The sequence below is a fragment of the Falco naumanni genome, chromosome 2, assembly GCF_017639655.2.
Source record: "Falco naumanni isolate bFalNau1 chromosome 2, bFalNau1.pat, whole genome shotgun sequence".
In the NCBI taxonomy this organism is placed as follows: Eukaryota; Metazoa; Chordata; class Aves; order Falconiformes; family Falconidae; genus Falco; species Falco naumanni.
The window spans coordinates 23,741,041-23,758,531 of record NC_054055.1 but is presented as its reverse complement, the minus strand read 5'-3'; the positions used below and the strand labels follow the sequence as shown (position 1 = coordinate 23,758,531).

Sequence of the window (17,491 nt, the reverse complement as noted above, 5' to 3'; positions counted from 1 at the left end):
TTTTGTCATCTCTCTGCAGCCCAGCCTGGCAACAGCTGCTCTTTCTTCCTCCCCAGGCTGCAAGGAAGGGAGCACAAGCAGCTAGTCTGGCTGTGCACCACATCTCACTTATCTCCTCCACAGCATCAGGGAACAGTGTGCATGACAGATGGCAGAGAAGTCTGCCTTGATCCCATGCTGAGGTGCTCCACCAAGGATAAGCACTAATGTATGTCCTTGGTGGAGAATTGAAGCTTTAGACCTAACCAGGGCACAGCAGTAACAGGCTTTCAGCCAGTGCAGGACGTCCCTGTGAGCAGGAAGAACCTCACGTGCCAGTCGACTTCCAGATTTCTGCTTATAAAGGAGGAAGAAGGTGACCTTAGCTCGGCTCTGGGCTCTGGAAAGGACATGGTAGCTATCACCAAGATGTTTTCTTCCCCCTCCCTTACGTTCTCCTCCCTCCTCCTCCTGACCACACCGATCCTCTTGTCCCACCAGTCAGCCTGCCCCAGCTCCTGGGCACTACTTTGGAGCGCTAGCATTTACCTTTCCAGCTCCTTATGTCATCACAGTTTTATTCTCACTGGTTTGTAATCCAAGTGCCTTTTTACCTTGCTACCTCAGCCCCAGTTCCCTGCTCACATCCAGCTCCAGCCCTGGGGCTCCCAGCGCAGCTGCAGCCTGGGTGCCCAGAGGCAGCAGCACTGGGCACATGCAGCATCCAGCTCTGCTGCCTGCTGGGGACAATCCTGCCAGGAGCTGGAAGCTGGCAGGGGACACAGCTGTGCTGACACAACCCTCTGCAAATTCATCTGCCAAGCTGACAAGTCTCTGCTAAAGTATGTGAGCTGAGACTTCTTAAAAACACATTTATAATTTGGCTACATCTTCTGGCATCGGGGTGACCTCCCCTTTCTTTTGCCAAATTTCAAGCTCTTGCTCAAATAAATGGTTGCCTAATCTTGCCCTGAAAACCACAGAACCATTTTTACTGAAACTGCCCTCCCCTTTTCTCCTCTGAAAAGAAAATGGAGGGGGAAAGAATCAGCCCCAGGCCAAGACTTGGCAGAAGACGTTTCAGCCTGGGTGAGTAACATCTAACAAACTTAGCAACAACTGAAAGCAGGAGCTCGTAACGAGAACTGTCAGGCAGTGGTAATTACAAGCAGTGCTACCAACTCTATCTGCAATGTGCATCACCCAGAAAAGGAGGGAAGTGCATAAATGGTAAAAATAATTTTACATAACCTGAAGAATTGGATGCATGCCTTGGAGTGTCTGTTTCTCATCTTACTTCATCTATCGTTAGCTTCCCTTCGTTGCTTCTTGCAGTTGTGCTCTTCCTCCTCTGCAGTTCCTGCCATCTGGAACAGTGTTCTTGTATTCTTCTATGAACTCTCTAATGTCAGCTTTCAGTTCAATTCATATCTGGGATCCCTTGTCTTTTGCTCTTGTTTTTCTCCTCATTCTGCTAATACTCATCTCTGAAATGGTTTACTCAACTCAGCTGAGAATACTTGGGGTTTGTTTTAAAAAGGATCATAAAATCCTGAAGGATTATGTGATCCTGTATACATTAACATTTATAATACTGACTTTCACTGGGCAATTTATGTAAAGCTATTTCCTGATCATGAACCATTCTTTAAATTAGAATAAGGCAAAAAATCAGTGGGGAAAAGCCATGGACATCTTAGATTAGATGAGCTCAGTCTTAAAAAGACACCTTTAGTAGAACCTAGTCTGTTCCCAAAATCAGAAATATTAATAGATGCTTCATTTCACTCACTGCCTATTTTTTAAACTGCTGATGCTGTGAAAAATCTCCATGGGAAAAGCAAGGAGGAAGTATTAATTTGATTTAGCACAGGAGTGAGTTTCAGATAAAGCCAACAAAAACCCCTGGTAGTCTATAACCCCTATCTGTGGACACCGTTTGCATCTCATTTATTTAATTTTCAGATATAAGCTGAACAATAAGCCAATAAATATGAGTGGCATACTGAGGAGAGTATGCTGCTCGCCAGCCACACAGGAGAAACTAGCCACAGGTCAACTTGCTTGGCCAGCTCTTGCTTGGATTCACGGAGGGTTAAAATTCTGCCCAGTTAGTTGTAGGAAGGATTCAGCTTTTTCACAGCTGTAAATCCAGGAGACAGGTTTGTTATCTGATCTGGTATCTTGCATAACACAGGCTATGGGGCTTCCCTGGATTGATGTTTACTCAAATAGACTATAATCTCCTTAAAAAAGCAACACCCAGGCACAATTTTATGGTAGCTCTAGGTACTTCACACATTGATCCCCCAGTTATGAGCCCCCAGGTTTTGCATGTGTAATGCTTTCAGGTTAACTATGGGTGTAACCTGTGAGCACTTAAAGTTACATAAATAGTTGGCACCTTCTTAATGGTGATATAGCTCTGTGAGGTGGAGTTACCCAGCTGCTAGGTAACACCAGCAGTTTAATCACGGTCATACTAAGGGACATTTCTTTTACCCAACAGGAAAACTTTTTCCTCTCTGGGACCAGAACTGTTTGTTCTACCAGCAGCAGATGTTAAAAAGGAACATTTGTTTTGAAAATAGTATATTACCTTTCAATAGCAGGCTCGTTTACATAATTTGATGTTAAACTAATTTACAACCTACTAATCGATGCAATTACCTGTGTTTTCTATTAAATCTCTTCCCACCAACTTGGAGCAAATGGAGCATGCTGCACTGAAGAGGTGTTTGCCTTTGCACAGCTGTTGAATCCTGCCCCAGAGACGATGTTTACAGACGTCGAGACAGAACAATGAGAATTATGGGAAAATCACATTTTTCTTTATTTATGAGTTTTATGGTTCAAAATTCTCCTTACGTGCTTTACCAGAAAGGTCATTCACTGTCTTCTGGAGAAGGTGCACATAATCGGGGGATTTGGTAGGGGGCACCATGGACCAGAGGGATGTAGCGTGGTAGGATGATGTGATGCCTGTGGGGAGCTGTTGCCTGGGTCTCACCCTGTTTCCTTTCCATGCCTGTTTTCTGTTACCCAGTTATTGGATGGTGCTTGTGAAGAACAAGCTCAGAGGGAGAATGGTTAATGGCTTGTTGTGCCTCCTGCAGAGGATCAAAGCCCAGAGAAGGCCAGGAGGGGACAGGGGGAGAAGCCAGTCCTCGGGGGCAGGGAAGGGGCAGGGAGACAGTGGATGCTGCTGAGCCAGCCAGGTTTAGCTCTCGAGGCTGCATTTCCATCGAAATTCAGCCAGGAATTAAAACACGTTGCTAAATCTCCGAACTGCAGTAGGTAAGTCAGCCTGAGGGCTTGAGCAAGCCACGTGGCAAGAGGTGTAAGAAAGGCAAGGAATAAACTGTACAGCTGTGCTTTCTAAAGCCTTCGTACTCCTAGTATGAAAATCATAGCACAAACTCTTTGGTTTCCTTCATGTCATCGCCACAGCTGGGCGAGCTGGAACAATATCTTCATTGTCTTCAAATGCATACGTGGTCCTCGGTTTCTGTATCCCTTTTCCCATTACTGTGAGGTACTGGGACAGCTGTGGGGTGGTACAAGCTCTCCTTTAATCAGATGTGTTCCCAGGGAGGGCTGGGAATTGCAAGGTCACAGACGCTAGCTTGTGAAACTGCTGAATGAATCTGGCAGGAGCAGGTCTGTTTACACAGCAAGCTGGTACACAAACAGCTGGGCAACGCAGAATGAGGAGAGACAAAACGCAGATGCTCTGCTGCAGCCAGAACCAAGATCAAATATACTTTCTAAACAAGCGCAGTAATAGATCTCCCAGATGTTGAGAACCAGATGTAAGATGATTTATGTACTTACAAATTGAATGTTGCAGAGCTGGACTTTAAGGAGCTTCCCATGTGCAATGAAAGCTAGATCCCACACTAGGCACCCACCTTCCCTGTACGCAACATTTAGGACTCGGATGATCTCAAAGGGATCTAAAATGCCGACATGTAGAGCAAAAGCCACCGAATACTAAACTGTTTTGTTGGAAGCTACTTGGAACGAACCAGCAAGAAGTTCTAGGGACAAGCATAGATTAAAACCTTGCCTTTCAGGGGTTTAATTGCCTTGCTTTACTTAGTCCATAGCTCAGGGGCTTCCCTTGAGCCCAGCTGTCTTTGAAGTTAATTCCTTCCTGGAAGAAAGGTTCAAGCTTATTTTAGAAGAGAGAAGGTGGTTGAGGTGGTCATGATAGGGCATATTGCATAGGATCTAACACGCTTATTCCATATCCCTGATGATTTTGAGTAATTTCTGTGTCCCCCTGTGTCCAGGTCTCCAGTCTCATCATTTGTACAGTGCCCACAAGCAAGCAAGAAGCTGTGCTCTTGTGACTGCAAATCGGTGTCATCAGCTGAAGAAGGTGACCCAGCTCTGCCATCTGGGCCATCATACTGGCCCACCTGACCTAGTAGCCTGCTGCGCAGCTCATACACCCAGGATGTGGAAGACCTGTTGTGAATTCCCTCCTTACTTTGAAGAGTTAAACGAGTACAACCAACATGTCTGGGTTATAGATAACTTGGAATATGCCACAATTTGCCGATCTTCCTATAGATGCTTGGACTATCAAGTAGCCAAGGATTATAGAGTGCTGGGGCTGAAGACGTGAGTGCCTCCTCTGGTGTGGGACAGTGGCGAGTAGGTAGGAGTGGATTTTCCTCCAACAAACCAGGTTAACAAGGAAAACAGTCAGGCGGCTTCTTGCTTTCTTTAGACTCGTGACTAGTTTTTTTGGCTGCATTATTTTGGACATAGGTGCTCAGTTGTCTTATGAACAGCTTAGAAATCTACTGCCAGACCTGGCTCTGAGAGTTCACTTGACCTTCAGAAGGTGTGGGTAGGATGAAGGAGGAGAAGTACACAACAAAGGTTAGCAATAACTAGGACTTGTAGCCTTTGAATCTGAAGGGTACGTTTTTCTCCATTCAAACCTGAGAGGACCTGAGACATGAGCACTCTCATATGCTTCTATTTTAAGCAGGCTGTATGTGATAAGCAAACAGCAAGCATGCTGTTAAATGTGGAATTTAGAATCATAGAATCATTTAGGTTGGAAAAGACCTTTGAGATCATCCAGTCCAACCATTAACCCAGCACTGCCAAATCCACCACTAAACCACATCCCTAAGCACCATGTCTACACATCTTTTAAATACCTCCAGGGACGGTGACTCAACCACTTCCCTGGGCAGCCTGTTCCAGTGCTTGGTAATCCTTTTGGTGATGAGATTTTTCCTAATATCCAATCTAAACCTCCCCTGGCACAACTTGAGGCTACTTCCTCTTGTCCTAGCACTTGTTACCTGGGAGAAGAGACAGACCCCCACCTGCCTACAGCCCCTGTCAGGTAGTTGTAGAGAGCAATAACGTTCCCCCTGAGCATCCTTTCCTCCAGGCTGAACACTCCCAGTTCCCTCAGCTGCTCCTCATCAGACTTGTGCTCCAGACCCTTCACCAGCTCCGTTGCCCTTCCCTGGACACCTTCCAGCACCTTTATGTCCTTCTTGCAGTGAGAGGCTCAGAACTGAACACAGGATTCGAGGTGCAGCCTCACCAGTGCCCAGTACAGGGGGGCGATCAATGCCCTTGTCCTGCTGGCCACTCTGTTTCTGGTACAAGCCGGACGCTGCTGGCCCCTTGGCCACCTGGGCACACGGCTGGCTCATGTTCAGCTGGCTGTCGACCAACACTTCTAGGTCCTTTCCCACCAGGCAGCTTTCCAGCTGCTTTTCCCCAAGCCCATAGCGTCGTGGGGTTGTTGTGACCCAAGTGCAGGACCTGGCACTTCATCTTGTTTAACCTTGGCCCATCGATCCAGCCTGTCCAGACCCCTCTGCAGGGATTCTTCCTACCCAGAAGCAGATCAACACTCCTGTCCAACTTGATGCCACCAGCAAGCTTACTGAGGGTGCACACGATCCCCTTGTCCAGACCATTGATTTGCAGAAAGGGTGCAGGTAGTCTGCCCCGTGCTGGTTCTAGGAGAGCCCTGTTGGCTGCAGCAGAGTGGTCGGGTATCCCAAAAGATACTCTCACTCACCAGTCATTCAAGTGTTAACTTTTTATAGGATGTATTTCAGGAGCATTGCCACTCCTTGTCTCCCACACCAGCATGCAGATCCCCTCTTGGAAAGGAGCCACCTCTGCCTGCTTTCCACCAACTCAGTGGAGGAGGACACTGAGACCCCATGCACACGCATGCTGTGGTGGTGGTGGCGGTCCTGCTGTGAAGCTACTGCGAAAGCACAAGTGACCTGTGGTTTCATTTTCTGCCGGGCTTATCTCAGGCAATGGTAAATGCTTCAGTAAAGAGACAGCGGGTGCATTCGTGGAGTAGCACAAAGGGTGCTCTAGTCTGTAATGTAATCCAAAGAATAGATCCACAACAGATAAGTCACAGGAGACAGAGCTGGCCAAAGCTTTTGGCAGAAGTGTGCCAGTAAAGTGTAGATAATGAGGGGAGGGGGGGTGGTGGTGAGTGCACTTTTATCTAATTCAACAAACTATCTTATCTGGTGCCAGTTCTTAGGTAGCTCCAGCTGCTGCATGTCTTCATATATCTTCTGTGAACAGCATTAAAAGCCGCCCAAGGCCAGCCACCCACAAGGGTTACTGGCCAAAAGCCCCACAGAACAGTTGGGGTATAAGAAACAATTTGAAACAGCACATTAAGGGTTTTTTCCCCTGTGATTTAGCAAAAAACCCATTCCATTACCTAACAGCACATTGATTTCAGGGGTGGCACAGAACTCGCAGAAAATGCTGAGAAGGTTCTGAGCTCTTTCTGAGGCATCTGAAATTTTGTATCACGGATTAGAGATTTTGTTTGGGTTTATGTTACAGTTATATTTATTACAGCTATTACGTTTGTATTTACAGACCTAATGCTTTCTGGAGTGACTTTCCAGCTCCAGAACCACGCCTGGTGTAACAAAAAAGCCCGATTTGGTGACGAGGCGTATGAAAGCTTCCCAAGATACCCGTCAGTAGGAAGAACATAGGTGAGGCTGAGGCACCGCTCGGCCCCCCCCGCCCCCAACCAGTGTCAAAACCGAACTTTTTTTCCCTTATTCGTCCACTCGGTGGTGCTAACACACCACCAGCCCCTTCCTGACATTTTCTCCCTGCTGTGTCAGGCGGAGGATGGCCATGCTCTTCGGGGATGCTCAGGTCATCGCTTTAAAAAGTCACCTCTGCGAACCCAACCGCCAGGAAGCCTAATTAGCTCCCTGCGCCCATGCTTTGCACCCTGGTGCTTAGTTTCCAATGGAACAGTGATAAGAAACACAAAAGACTCGTCATGCCTAATTAGATAGGAAGAGATTAGCAAACTCACGATCTTTTTCTCTAATAATTTGGGATTCCATGTTGTCTTTAGAGGAAAAGCAAATGGAAAACTGTCACTACCAAAACTACTCTTGTTTTTTTTTTTAAAAAAAGTGTTGACCGGTAAGAATTGATGCTGCTAGGCAAAGTTTGTGGGGAAAATCACTTTTTATTTATCAACTGATACAAGAAAGATGGGTGAAAAAAATAAAGTTTAATCTGCAATGCATAACTCTCTTCAGGTTCAGTTACTTTTAAACTACCGTGTGAGATGAGCCTGAGCCTCAGCACCCAGCACGGTGCCTGTCCTGTGTGGAGCAGCACATAGCAAGAAGGACCAGGGTTTGAACAGCCAGGAATGTTTCCTAACTCTAATTCTCAGAGTCAACACTCAAAAAATGGCAAGTGGCTCAGTATGTCTGAAGGGGAGGATTCTCTGAAGGCACAATCAGTGAGAAAAACCTATATAGCATGTGATGTGATGTGATTACACTTCTTATATTCATTCTTGTAATATAACTCTGTGTTATTACAGTTGCAATAGTATCTCTGAACTCTGGTTTTATGAAAAAATTCCAGGCACCCTCAAAACTCACCAGCACACGAGCGGTTAAATCCTTGCAGACAATGCTGTACTTTGTTCCCCCTCTTCATACCAGTTTTTACATTATTAACTTCCTGTAGCCAGATTCAGTGTTGGAGGTTAATGGCCTAATTTATAGCTTATGACCTGCTGATGTGCACAGAGCCCTGAACCCTCTAGATTCTGTGTGAAAAGCCCAAGACCCAGCTCATGCTCTAGGAGTGCAGCTCCGTGCCAGAGACATGACCAGGCTGTCCTCTGCCCCACGTACCACGCTGGATGCCTGTGGGTGACGCTGAGCCAGACAGTGCCCTGTGCTCTCCGTGCCCTCTGCTCTGCTGTGGCTGGACCTCTTCCCATTCACAGGCTGCCCAGGAAACATGAACTTACCTGAATCCTGGCTTCTGTGCTGCAAGTCAACAAGACCCCATAAGTTCTCCCCTTCCAGGGGCAGAGATGGCTGTTTGTGGCTCCCGTTTGGGGCACAGATGGGGGAAGCACAGCCTCGTGGGCTCTTCGGTGGCTGGGTGCAGGAGGTGATGGGGTGAGGGCTTCGGGGGTAAGGGGAAGACGAGTGTCTGGCTGTGTCGCTGCCCTCTCTCCACAGCAGCTTTCCATAGAGGTGAGTGGTCTGTAGCACTTAGGATGACTATAGCTATCCCAAGGAACCCCAGGGATGGACTTTCCCTGCCACATACACTTCTGCTGGAAGAACAGATGTTCACCACAGAAGCACTCTGACTTTGCAGCAGTGGTGTGCCTCTCTCCTCTGAGTCCTTGGCTCCATGGGCTGGGGAGATCTTCAGTCCATGAACTCCCACATCCCTTCCGTCTCAAAGATGATTCCCACAAAAGTTTGAGGGTAATCCTGCCAAATTTCTTGCCCCCAGGAAAGCTCATACCCCGGAAACCTATCTGGAACCTCCATGAGGATTCCACTGAAACCCCTCTGGCAATAAAACCCACAGTCACACTGCATGATGGATGATACTCTGTAAAACACAGCCCTTGGTGGAAACAGCTAGATCATTTTGATTAGCTTGACTACTTGTCTTGTGAAATTTGGCACCACGCCACACTTTGTGTGTTGAAAGTAAAAAGTTTCTGTGTGTCTGAACCCACCCATAGACTGCTCAGCTTTACAAAATCCTGATGTGTGACACACAGTTGTGCTCTTCTGCAGGACCACCCTCCCAATGAGCAGCTTACCACTATGCCCTCTCTTCCTACCCAGCTGCCCAGACAGCAGTCACCTTCTGCATTTAACTTGTTGGACATACAGAATGAGGACAAGATGGCAGAACTGCTACTAACATGTGAGATGCTGCTGCTAGGACCAGTGGGTACCTGGATTTTCATACTTAGAAGTGGCAGTGGGGACAGCAGTGCCCTGAGCTGCAAGGAGGAGCAGCCCAACCAAAAGAAGGTGCTCACTGCTGAGAAGAGGCTTTTTGGGACCAGTACATGTGGCTACCCAGCCAGGGCCTTCTGGGCTGGTGTTCTAATGAGCTCGGGCCTGCCAAATGGGCATCTACAGATAGTTCTTAGTGTCCTATTAGGAACACGTTCCTGTCATAGCTCATTCTGTGTAATTATTCCATAAAACAATGACACTTTCCTGATTATCTTCTAAAACCCACCCCCCTGCCCCCCCAAGCAGTGCATTTGAAAAAATAAAACTAGCTCACGGGTTCTGATCTGCTGCCCCAGAAGGGAACATTTCAGTTTCATTTCTCTGCAGTTCTATCACATCCTGTCATCCATGAAACAAAAGTGAAAATGGACAGAAACAAAATGACAAAGGTATTTGAAGATCTGCTGTGTTTACCCATGATTTCCTGCTGCAGAATTTCTTGTACCTTCTGCTGCTCCTAGGGACAGCTGTAGAGCACCCCAGCCAGACCACCCCTCCTGTTCTTTGATGCATAAACCATGCACTGAAAACCATGTTGATCTGGAACAACTGTTGACTAATTTATCGTTTTCCTTTGTCCACTGATTTTAGTTACGTTAGCCTCCTATGATGTTACAGAAATGTGAGATTCAAAACAGACTTGTTTTTTGTTATCCATCCTAATAGCCTTGCAACAGGCTGGCTAGTGACTTAACACTCCCACCTCCTTAGCCATTAACAGAGAGAAAAAGGCACTTCAGGGTGGTGCATGTAATCAATTCTAAGAATTTACTTAGGATCTACTTCAGGGTTTAATAAAAACACATCCCACAAGCACCTTTTCTTTTCATTTGACTATAAAGACTGACCAGCTAAGATAAATGTATCTATCCTAGAACTCTTCTACATCTTACTAGATGATTCTCTCCCGCTAACTGCATCATTGTAACCTTTGTCATTCTCTTGCCTGACATTCAAATTCTGCACCCTTTTTTGGTGTTTCCTAAGAGTTTTGTTGATCAGCAGCTCTTTTTATTTTCAGAGCTGCTGTAGCACGCCTGCCTTCTATAGCTTTCTGTAGTGCCTGTCATAGTGTTATATTACAGAAGACAAACACGCATTGCTTTGCAGGGGCTTGTCTTTTGTGCTACTATTTATTGAACAGAAGAAATTGGTTTACAATTAATTTTGTAGCTTATCTTTGCCTATGAAAAAGCCACAGTCTTTCTTGATGGGGCTGGGCAAATACACTAATTTGGGAGGCCTGACAACCTGCAAACAATGTGGCCGACAGCTTGTCAGCTGAAGTGTACTTGTGTGTAATAGCTAAAGGGACAAAACAATGTTTGACGAACAGGATATTGTATAAATGTGCTCGTTTTCTGTGTGTAGAAGATTAGCATTGGCTAGAAAGGAACTGACGGGAGGGAGAAAGAGATTTGCAAGGACAGAAACAAAAGAACAGCACTCACAATGTATATGTATTTCAATCTACAAAGTCTGGATGCAGGATTGAGCAGCTTCATATGTACACGCAATGTTTCACTTCAAAACAAACTAATTTTTTAATTACTCCATAGGAGCCAGCAGAAGGGAAATCACTGTGGTAACACTGAATGTGCTAAGGTCTGAAGTATGCTGCATCTTTTATAGTGATTGCTGCATATTGAGAAACTCAGCTTCAGAAGTGGTAACCTCATGAACTGCCTAGGCATGAATGCCACTATTGTTTCCAAGTAAGAAAAACAGACCCACAGAAAACAGAAACTCCTACAGACCTGGGCCGATGCCAAACATTTGTATATTCTTTCAGAGGACGATAACCTGCTTAATTTTGGATATGTTCTCACAGTAGCTTATTTTATGCTTATAACTGAGCGGCCAAGTGAAGGAGACAGCGTGCTGAAGAACTACAGCATGTGTTTGACAAAGCTCAGACACAAACCAGGTTCGCAGTTAGATATCCATTCAAACTGTATTAGGAAGAGCTTCACCACAGGAGAAAAGTTAACTTCCTTTTAAAATAAAACCAAGGAAGTTTAAGGAAGTGACAAGAGGCCAGTATCAAACCCCAGGATGCTGGTACTTCATTCAGACCCTTGCATTTGTACTTCTCAATGTGTCAGTGGTGCTAGAAATGATGCTGTGTGCTTAAGGCTTTGAAACATTTGATATTGAGACATGCAGATTTCTGTGCCTGCCCTTAGACAGTAGTTTAATCTCCACTATTACCATAGCCTGAAGAGAGCACAGCACCTTGAATCTCAGAGCTGGTGGTCTTGCCTATTTTAAATATGTGCTTTACTCTCAGAGCAGGACAAAACCCTTCTCATGTCTATTTATGACGTTCATGTTTTCTAAAGTAATGACTTCATAAAGACCCAGAGACTGAGACTTAATTTTCCAGATGCGGTACAAGCATGTTTTGCTATGTTTTCCTTTTTGTTGAAAACATGGTCTCATTGCTTTTGTGTGTTAGCAAGGGGGTGTTTTGTTTCTTTAATCTCGCATAATGGAAGGACATGAGAATCTTACTTTGTTCTTTGGCCTTAGTGATCTTTAGGACAGTGCTTTTCCAGCTGAAAATGGTCTCCCTTTGCTGAAATCACTTAACACTGTAACAACGGATGCTTTGCTCCTCCAAGGCTGCTGTATACCCTGTCTCAGCAGCACCGTGGGGTGATGAAGTCAGCATCTAGCACCCGCTCCCCAAGCCAGCTGTGCACACTGGCATTCTGAATTTCTGGCCCAAGAATGTTTCTATTTGGATGCAAACGTGTTTTTTTTCCCTGAAAAGCCTTGTTTATAAAGTAAGTACTTGAGTGACCTTTTGGATTACCACAAATAGTAACACTGAACTTCAAATAACAAGCCCAGATTATTGTATTAGAGGTCCATATGGCTTCCATTGCATAAGCAGATGATCTGTTACCTGGGATGGCTGGTACTGGCTGGTACTGAGATAGATGGATTTTAGGTCAGTGCAGCCACTGGTTGATGCTAAATTAAGCTCTGTCAGTATGTTCTTTGTTTTCTGAGTCTGAGGTGGTCTTGAATGAGCACACCATGAATGGAGCAATCTTCCTTCCTCCTCTACCAAAAAAAAAAAAAAAAAAAAAAAAATAATATTCAGCATGACATCCAGTGTGTGTTTTTTAGCCTGATTTTGGCATCTCATTAATGCAATAAATTTTGTATTAGAATGTATCTATCTGTCTACTCTACCCCAATAATTTTTCAATTGAGTGATTTAACAAGCAAATTTGTCAAAATTTGACTGCAAACTCTAGCTGCTGGAAACCCAGTCTTTTAACCTTTTCACTAATTACATTCACTCAATTAGCACTTGTTGCCTCTTCCTCCTCCACAGCCCCCCCCACGCCACTCCGGTTATGTGTATCCAGTGGGTATTGGTATGTGGGTTAACATTCAGTTTGTAGCTGGTAGCCAAAAAATACCAGCTTAACCTCTCATCAAAGGCTCATCACCATTCTTCCTGTTCTCACTACATTTTTTCTTCTAATATACTCTCATGAAAATATTACAAATTTAATGTAAAGTCTAAAGGAAACTTTTTTCTTCTGTAGTGCACGTCAGATTACTTTTCATTTATTTACTCCTATAAGTGTTAAAAAGACAAAGGGTTTTCAGTACAACTATGACTCCTCTTATTTCTCAAAATATTCTTAAGCAACACAGTATTGCACAGCAGAATACAAAAAGGAAAAGCCCGCTTTCTCTCGGGCTGCAGTTTTACCATCATTTGGCAGCAGGATTAACCTAAGCAGCCCCTGCTCCTGTCACTGAACCCTGTGTCTGCTACAACTGTTTGTGCCATCATTGTTCAAGCAGAACATGACGATTTATGGCTTGTTCAGCTTGTACAGAGGGTTTTTTTTTGTTGTTGTGTTGCTGTAAACCACAGATCAGTTCCCCATTAGCTGCATTGGGAACTCAGGCACAAAGCTCAGATTTCTGGTTTTGCTTTGGGAATTAGGGACTTATTTTGCATGTGACAATGTAAGACTTAAGTTCCTCTTTGCATGCAGGTTTTTGGAAGTTAGTGAATTCCCTTGTGCTTATGTACCATTTGAAACAGTGATGTAGATCTTTTGGGAAATTTCACCTTATATCTGTAACTTCTGAACAGATGAATTAATTTCTGAGCTAGCTGGCCTTTTAAACAGAATGCTTCATCACAGTAACGACCCAGTTCCTAGGTAAAGTGCGATGCAATCACATTTAGCATGATTTACAAACCACTTGTGTCTTCTTGAACCTAATAGTCTTAGTAGTAATCCTCCAGTGAAATCCTCTGGAAATCACATACTGCCACATCTGATTCTCTTTCGGATGGAGGAGTATTGACATAAAATATACCTCAAGAACATGAATAGCAACAGCTCGTTCAACTCAAGCAAATTAAACACTTCAGGAAGGATCTAAAATCTGCAGAGAAATAATGAGGAATAAATGAGGGGCATAAGATCTAGAGAAATTTTTACTATGACAGCAAGAAGTAACTTGGAGTCAGACAACCTGCTGTTTCGAAGGACAAGTCCTTTGGAAGAACCAGAAATGTGGAGCTCTGAATTGACACAACATGATGCAGCTGAATAGCAGCCTTTTGATTTCCTTGACACATAGGTGGTCCTCTTCCCATCTAAATGTGGTTTATTTTAGTCCAGTCATCTCTGTTTTGGCATTGTTCACATTCCTATCTCCTGCTGAATGTAATGTTATTATACCATCAGAAGAATAAAATTGTCTTCCTAGAAGCAGAGAATAAAACTTAGAAAAGTAAGCAGATCCTCAGATCTAAAAAGGGAATTGAACACGATGAAGATCTTCCTGCAACTCATTCCAACTCTTTTTTATCCTCCAAATAAATAACAATGAAAGAGAATTTTTGACTGATATAAAAGCCTCAACTTATTCAGTGTGGCTTTGATATGCTATTGAGACTATTTATGGCTTATGGGAGAATTAATATGAGCATTAAATGTGAGAAAACCCACAACTGGTTTAGGAAAACTTTAACATTTGTACTTGTGATCCTTTGTGTAGGAGGATGTGGAAAACAAAACTCTGTCTGGGTGCAAATAGAATAGAAACTTTCCAGACTGTGAATGTATTGACCTTCACTAAGGGAGCAGCAAGATGTACGCTCTGGGTTTTGGGTTTTTCTTTTTCTTGAACATTTGAGGTTATTACAATGAGTCATGGATGCCCTTAATGTCTAGCTATGATATTTGTCCCTTGTGAGCCTTCTACCCACTTTTTTTTCTATATGCCCAAAAGCAATTTAAAAAGTCTCATAAATAATTAAAAAAGAGTAGTCATTATCACTGGTCTAGACCTAGGTGTCCTGTTGCTGTGTTTAGTCAAAACAAAGTGGGCAGTTTGCATCCACCTAGATTATCAAAACATAGTTTATCTGATCTCATGTTTACAGGATGTCAGAACTACTCTGCTCTTGGGATGGCTTAATTTGTAAATTGAATAATTGTGCTACTTTATCCACAGTTAATATTTTCTGTCTTAAGTTGGCTTTTCCTAAGTTTAATATCATTTTTTTCCCTATTTCTCTTTTTGTTTTCCTCCTCTTATGTCCTAAGGAAGTTGATAAGCCACATCTTCCAAAGAAAACTTGGTCAGTAGTTTTTTGTGGAATGCTAATTGCCATCTGAGATCAGTTTAACAAATGAAACCTACCTCTTTACTGCTGGAAAGGGGGTTGATGCTTGTAACGAAGCTAACACTCTGAAGTTCAAAATAAGTAAATCATGTTCCATGGAGACATTTGATACCTTTGGGAAGCTCAAAAATGTGGGCACTAGCCAGTGATATAACTGTTCTTCTTTTTTAATACGGGTTTTATAGGTGGGTTTGGATTTGTGGGAGAGTGGGTACAGGAGTCTCCTTCCACCTCTCCGTTCGCTAGCTGAGTTGCATGGCTCCCCGATGAAGCCTTGTGAGGCCTTGGGGCAATGTTCCATTTCTCACTGCTAAAGCAGCTTGGAATTCAGGGAGTTCCTGTTACTTGTATGTATCAACAGCCAGGCAGGCTATAGATACAGCTGAAGTAATACTTTTAGTGTTCTATGGAGTACTTCACCTAACTGAACGCTTGTCCCCAAGACAAAAAAGCAGCTACAGGTTAATACTCTTGGCCAGGATTAAAGACCAGAACAGTGGTACTGAAACTTCAGATTATCTTGTATCTTATCCTAGGTAGCACTGACATGATGAATTTGCCACTTTGAGCTGGTTTTGTCTCCAGAAAAAAGCTGAGATAAAAATCATGATGAATATTTTTGCATGTCAGGTTGTTAAGGTTGTTTGTGTGTAACTGGTAAGGTTGAAATCCTAGTGAGATATTCTGACAGTCAGTTATGGTGGTAAGAAACCAGGTAACAGCATTTTTTTTCTGTAATTTATGGTAGAGAAGAGCAGTAGCAATGGGAAGCCTTTTTTCCCTCTCTCCCCTTCATAGATGTTTAGGGGTGCCTTACAGAGGCACCATTAAAGCCAGATGTTTTAACGCTGTAAAAGACAGTAAACTGAGGAAGGCATCAGAGAAGGATGACAGCATGGGGAGACCAGCATTCATCAGGCCTCTTGGAGAAGGCTTCTGGACATGCAGTTACATCAGGTACTTCAAAGGCTGTCTGGGCTACTTGATCAGTATTTATAATGCACTCATTCACCAGGGTTGCTGCATTCCACTTCCAGAAATTTACTGTATCACCTTTGCTGTTTCAGTCAACACTACCATTATGTTTATTTTCATAAACACTGCTAATGGGGCAGCCACACTTTGACCTCTATGATTAGATGGGGCTCCTTGAGAAAGCAGTTTCCTTTGGCTGAGGACACCTTTATCTGAATGCAGCCTTCTTCCCACCCCTCCAGAGCTGAGTCTGCAGAGTGCCTTGTTTCAGTTTATCAACTGTTTTTTAGATCAGGACTATAATCTTGAAAGATTGCTGCAGCAGGTGAAAGGGACGGAATAAGGATCAGTCCCGCTGTGATGTGCCACAGAACCCAAGAACCAAAGCTGAAGCCTGTATTTAGCTTGGGTAGGACTTATGCACCACTGCTGTCCTCTCTGCCTCTGGAGAGGCCCAGGTTGAAGCAAGACTCAGGACGCTGATGGTAATGCACTGTTCCTCAGGCATTTCAGTCCCAAGAAGAAACCTTTAGTTCTGTTCTGATGTTCTTTGGAGAAAGGAGTATCTGTCATTGCAGCTAAGTAAGTGGGGAAAGTTCCCTCTATCTTTTTCTCTGAAAAGAAAATGGTTGGGAATGGAGAATTGAGGGAGCTGTTACTATACTTGAAGAGACAAAGCAAGCAGCAAGAGCCTGGCAGCTCAGAGCAGCGACATTTCTTTTTCTGCTTTTACAAGCATTTTAGCTTGTTTTTTTGATCCTCCCCCTCCCTTCCTCCTCACTGCGATATGAGGCTTGCCAAACAGAAAGGGAGAGCCTGAAACTGCTTGCCTTGAGGCCTGGGAGTGGAGGAAACAGCAGTTTATATTGCCATATTGGAAGGAGGCCGAAGGGCACAGAGGGGCAAAGGGCAGATACGTGACCGGGGGTGGAGCGGCACAAGGGAGCAATGCAGGCTGCAAGAGAGTTGAGGAGGAACACTGGGTTAATCAGCCCTGGGAGAATGTATGTAAAAAAGTCAAGAATATGTTACAACAGATTCAGTGTAAGTTCATTTAGGCAGTTCTGCTTGAAGTCCTCACACTGAAGTTTGCCCTCTGAAAGTATATCTTTCAGCAGTTGCAATTAAAGCCACACATATGTACATATACAGAACTCAGTTCCTTCTGTGACATTAAACAGTTCCTTATGTCCAATAAAACTCTCCACACCCCGTCACTCTTCAGATATGGTATATGGAGAGCTGAATCAATTTTTGAACCTTGAGCCCCGTCTTGTCCACATCAGCAGTTTCCTTAAAATGACCTATCAGTGATCTGATAAACATTTTAAACTGTTAAGATTTTAACCTTTTTTTCTGTGTGCCACTGCTGAAACAGCAAATGTTTCTATGTCTGTAATTACGAAAAGTTAAATGGTGTTATAGTAAAAGCTATACTATACTAGTTGTCAGCACAGCTAGATGTTTGAAATTTGACAGTGTTCTACATGACATCATCACATATGACAGGAAA

General features: G+C 44.0%; 1 long non-coding RNA gene across 1 annotated transcript; it reads left to right on the top strand.

Moving 5' to 3' along the window:
• Positions 1-5,827: 5,827 nt before the first annotated feature.
• Positions 5,828-7,806, top strand: LOC121083568. Its single transcript, XR_005826413.1, has 3 exons — positions 5,828-6,296; positions 6,883-7,004; positions 7,572-7,806. It is a non-coding gene; the product is annotated as an uncharacterized LOC121083568 (long non-coding RNA).
• Positions 7,807-17,491: the final 9,685 nt, after the last annotated feature.